Genomic DNA, 6,000 nt, shown 5'->3' on the forward strand with positions numbered 1-6,000 from the left:
GTACTACCAGTCAATGATTTATTTTGCAATGTAAACGAGAGCTAGCATGGACACGTATGCTATGTAGGGAACGCAGCTGCTGCTTGCTTTCATAGAATTCAAGCTACTAAATCAGAAATCAATTACACAATAAAGAGAAAGGGAGTTGCTTTACCTCGTTTGTGCTAATATCAGGACAGAAAAGGCCTATGTGTGGGAAACACTGCAGTCACAAGCGTTTAATGTTGGTTGCATGCTTACAATCTGTCACCTGGTTGCTCCATTTTTATGGAGGTTGACACCCAGATACATCCATTCCTGAACACAGCGAAATAATAAAATCAAGGCAGAGGACAGGGTCTCTGCAGATCCAGACACCGCCACACGGGTCATAAGGGATTATTGAGAGGGATTATTTTTGGATGTCTCTGCGTTGTATTTAAGGAAAATCCAACTAATTCTACCTTTTAATATCTTTATTTAACTTTTATATACCGTATATGTTTAATTTTTGGATTTTAACCTTATTTGCATCATATTGTTATTGTTTTCTTGGACTTTTGTATCTGCACTATTGCCACTTTCCATTGCAACTGCTGCAGCAATTTCTCTCAGGATGATTGAAGTTGAATCCTTTCCTGTCTGTATGGATTGGAATTACCAGTGAGGTAACAGAGAAATAGTTAAAAAAAACTACGAGAGCAGACGCACAAGGCATTGTACTGTAGATATGTTAATTATTTTGTATGTGTGTTTGTGGGGCTTCTGTATGTTGGGAGTGTTGACAGCAGGCAGGGAATCGTTACAGGTCATGAATCACCAGTGGGCTCTGTTCCCATACACAAAGTAGTCTCCATAGGGTGAATAAGCATGCTTTACAGAGGCTCATTACTGTAATGTGTGTGTGTGTGTGTGTGTGTGTGTGTGTGTGTGTGTGTGTGTGTGTGTGTGTGTGTGTGTATATATATATATATAGTCTGCAGCACTGGGGTAAACATGCTATGCATAAGCCCACATACAAAGTATTGCACTTTTGACAGGTTAGTCTGCCCCCCCCCCCCCCCCCCCCCCCAGTTCGCTTCACTAACAAATATAACTAATATGTTGGCCGACCACTCAAAGGGTTTTACACTACATGTCTACATTCACCGATTCACACACACATTCATACAGTGATGGCTCAGACTGCCATGCAAAGTCCCATCTGCCCATCAGGATCGAATCAAACTCAATCACACACATTCACACACCGAAAGCACACGTTGGATTTTGGATTATTATTATAGTAAATGAGCTTGTATGAAATGTAGACCTTTTGTTCAGCAAGATCATCCTTACACATGAACACACCCTGTGATAGACTGGTTACCTGTCTGTCTCTACATGTCAGCACTGTGATAGACTGGTTACCTGTCTGTCTCTACATGTCTCCCTGTGATAGACTGGTTACCTGTCTGTCTCTACATGTCAGCCCTGTGATAGACTGGTTACCTGTCTGTCTCTACATGTCAACCCTGTGATAGACTGGTTACCTGTCTGTCTCTACATGTCAACCCTGTGATAGACTGGTTACCTGTCTGTCTCTACATGTCAGCCCTGTGATAGACTGGTTACCTGTCTGTCTCTACATGTCTCCCTGTGATAGACTGGTTACCTGTCTGTCTCTACATGTCAGCCCTGTGATAGACTGGTTACCTGTCTGTCTCTACATGTCAACCCTGTGATAGACTGGTTACCTGTCTGTCTCTACATGTCAACCCTGTGATAGACTGGTTACCTGTCTGTCTCTACATGTCAGCACTGTGATAGACTGGTTACCTGTCTGTCTCTACATGTCTCCCTGTGATAGACTGGTTACCTGTCTGTCTCTACATGTCAGCACTGTGATAGACTGGTTACCTGTCTGTCTCTACATGTCTCCCTGTGATAGACTGGTTACCTGTCTGTCTCTACATGTCAGCCCTGTGATAGACTGGTTACCTGTCTGTCTCTACATGTCAGCCCTGTGATAGACTGGTTACCTGTCTGTCTCTACATGTCTCCCTGTGATAGACTGGTTACCTGTCTGTCTCTACATGTCAGCACTGTGATAGACTGGTTACCTGTCTGTCTCTACATGTCTCCCTGTGATAGACTGGTTACCTGTCTGTCTCTACATGTCAGCCCTGTGATAGACTGGTTACCTGTCTGTCTCTACATGTCAGCCCTGTGATAGACTGGTTACCTGTCTGTCTCTACATGTCTCCCTGTGATAGACTGGTTACCTGTCTGTCTCTACATGTCAGCACTGTGATAGACTGGTTACCTGTCTGTCTCTACATGTCAGCCCTGTGGTAGACTGGTTACCTGTCTGTCTCTACATGTCAGCCCTGTGATAGACTGGTTACCTGTCTGTCTCTACATGTCAGCCCTGTGATAGACTGGTTACCTGTCTGTCTCTACATGTCAGCCCTGTGATAGACTGGTTACCTGTCTGTCTCTACATGTCAGCCCTGTGATAGACTGGTAACCTGTCTGTCTCTACATGTCAGCCCTGTGATAGACTGGTAACCTGTCTGTCTCTACATGTCAGTCCTGTGATAGACTGGTTACCTGTCTGTCTCTACATGTCTCCCTGTGATAGACTGGTTACCTGTCTGTCCCTACATGTCTGCCCTGTGATAGACTGGTTACCTGTCTGTCTATACATGTCAGCCCTGTGGTAGACTGGTTACCTGTCTGTCTCTACATGTCAGCCCTGTGATAGACTGGTTACCTGTCTGTCTCTACATGTCTCCCTGTGATAGACTGGTTACCTGTCTGTCTCTACATGTCAGCCCTGTGATAGACTGGTTACCTGTCTGTCCCTACATGTCGGCCCTGTGATTACCTGTCTGTCTCTACATGTCAGCCCTGTGATAGGTTACCTGTCTGTCTCTACATGTCAGCCCTGTGATAGACTGGTTACCTGTCTGTCTCTACATGTCGGCCCCGTGATAGACTGGTTACTTGTCTGTCTCTACATGTCGGCCCTGTGATAGACTGGTTACCTGTCTGTCTCTACGTGTCAGTCCTGTGATAGACTGGTGACCTGTCTGTCTCTACATGTCGGCCCTGTGATAGACTGGTTACCTGTCTGTCTCTACGTGTCAGTCCTGTGATAGACTGGTTACCTGTCTGTCTCTACATGTCGGCCCTGTGATAGACTGGTTACCTGTCTGTCTCTACGTGTCAGTCCTGTGATAGACTGGTTACCTGTCTGTCTCTACATGTCGGCCCTGTGATAGACTGGTTACCTGTCTGTCTCTACATGTCAGCCCTGTGATAGACTGGTGACCTGTCCAGGTGTACCCTGCCTTCGCCCAATGACAGCTGGGATCGGCTCCAGCCCCCGTGACCCTGAATACAGGATAAAGCGGTAGACGATGGATGGACGGTTTGACTACCACTAAACTAAAGGTGTTCTAGTGTTTAAAACAATGCTTCTTAGTAGTCTCATTTAGCCATGTACTAGCAATGGCAAAACGTCACGAGTGGGTTTATTTGCTGACATATTTTATCTTGTAGAACATAACGTGAAAAATCTCTTAAGCTTGTGTTTCAGATGCTCAGGAAGTGCAAAATTGTTAACTTACATCCAGGTTTTCGGACTCATTCCTGCAACACTTTATACACATCTCCAAAGTGTCAGCAGACTTAGTTTAAGCTCATTGGAAATGCATTCAAATGTCCAATTGGTTTTGAAAAGGGTTTATGCACCGTGACATAAAGAACTTCCATTATAATATGATGTACATATACCTTTACATGTTACTAGTCCAGCAATTGAAAGATGATATATACACGCTCAGTGAATCTGTTCTTTTCTGCTAAAAGTTTCCAACCCTTATTGATTCTTCCACTTTCTACACTTCAGTGATGAAGGAAAGGAATAGGAAGAGATGGCTTCGTTATTAGGCAGCACAGTATTGAAGTGTTTTGTGTACAGATATTGCATGTTTACTGTACAACATCATTCATGTGAGAAAACCTAAAGTATAATTTTAAAAATAAACATAACATATTTTCTCTTAATTCCTCAGAGGCCGACTCCTTTCCGGGGATTTGAGGTTTTTATGTGAGAGCTGTTATATTTTCAGAAAAGATGTGTTGTCCAAGTTAGCTGAGTGTGTGTGTAGTCAAAGCCGTGGACCACATAAAGACTCAACTCCACATCTACAGGTCTTATCTGAACAGAACCAGATGGTTGTGGTTTGTCTGTTCTCTGAAGAAAGAAATGTTTTAATGTAGATGAGGAAAGACTGAAATAAATGAAGCAGATAAGCCAATGAGTGATAGCTTTATACTTACAGGGTTTATTTCCAGTGATCATGAATGTCACAGGGGCTGCACAGTGGTGTAGTGGTTAGCACTCTTGCCTCACAGCAAGAGGGTCCCGGGTTCGATCCCCGGGTCGGTCCCGGGTTCCTTCTGTGTGGAGTTTGCATGTTCTCCCCGTGTAAGCGTGGGTTCTCTCCGGGTTCTCCGGCTTCCTCCCACAGTCCAAAGACATGCAGGATGGGGATAGGTAAATCGGTGACTCTAAATTGCCCGTAGGTGTGAATGTGAGCGTGTATGGTTGTTTGTCTATATGTTAGCCCTGTGATAGACTGGCGTCCTGTCCAGAGTGTACCCTGCCTTCGCCCAATGATAGCTGGGATCGGCTCCAGCCCCCCCGCGACCCTGAATACAGGATAAGCGGTAGAAAATGGATGGATGGATGAATGTCACATGACCATGTTGGAGGAGTTGATGAGCACATTTTGTCTCTATTTTGTCACATTTTCTCGGCTAAACATTGTGGATAAACCACTATTTTGCCAAAAGTATTCACTCACCTGCCTTGATATATGAACATAAGTGACATCCCATTCTTAATCCATAGGGTTTAATATGACGTCGGTCCACCCTCTGCAGCTATAACAGCTTCAACTCTTCTGGAAGGCTTTCCACAAGGTTTAGGAGTGTGATTATGGGACTTTTTGACCATTCTTCCAGAAGTGTATTTGTGAGGTCACACACTGATGTTGGAGGGAAGGCCTGGCTCTCAGTCTCCACTCTAATTCATCCCAAAGGTGTTCTATCGAGTTGAGGTCAGGATTCTGTGCAGGCCAGTCAAGTTCATCCACACCAAACTCTCTCCTCCATGTCTTTATGGACCTTGCTTTGTGCACTGGTGCACAGTCATGTTGGAACAGGAAGGGGCCATCCCCAAACTGTTCCACAAAGTTGGGAGCATGGAATTGTCTGAAAAACAACCCCACACCATAATCCCCCTCCACCAAACGTTACACGTGGCACAATGCAGTCAGACAAGTACCGTTGTCCTGGCAACTGCCAAACCCAGACTCATCCATCAGATTACCAGATGGAGAAGCGTGATTGGTCCCTCCAGAGAAGCGTCTCCACTGCTCTAGAGTCCAGTGGCGGCGTGCTTTACACCACTGCATCCAACGCTTTGCATTGCACTTGCTGATGTATGGCTTGGATGCATCTGATCGCCATGGAAACCCATTCCATGAAGCTCTCTACACTGTTCTTGAGCTAATCTGAAGGCAACATGAAGTTTGGAGGTCTGTAGTGATTTACTCTGCAGAAAGTTGGTGACCCATTCTTTCATACATGTTTGTAGAAACAGTCTGCATGCCTAGGTGCTGCTTTTATACACCTGTGGCCATGGAAGTGACTGGAACACCAACATTATGAAGAGCTGCGTGGAGTCCTGGCAGTGGCCGTGCTTGCTGAAAACTGACCTATAGCCTGCCACTGCCATTAACTTCTACCCCTCCCACAATACAGGGTAATCTGCACCACACCTGACAGCAAACTAACACAACAAACAGAAATACATCAGAATATACCTAGATTATACCAAAGTATTCTCCCTGCTCTTATTTGATTTTACAGTCAATCCTAGCAATCCTGACATACAAACTAAAGTCCCAGATACCCCACACCAATCAACAGGTGGTATCTCCTGGAACCTTTAAATGTGTGCTTTGT

This window comes from Eutrigla gurnardus, assembly GCF_963514095.1.
Source record: "Eutrigla gurnardus genome assembly, chromosome: 8".
NCBI lineage: Eukaryota > Metazoa > Chordata > Actinopteri > Perciformes > Triglidae > Eutrigla > Eutrigla gurnardus.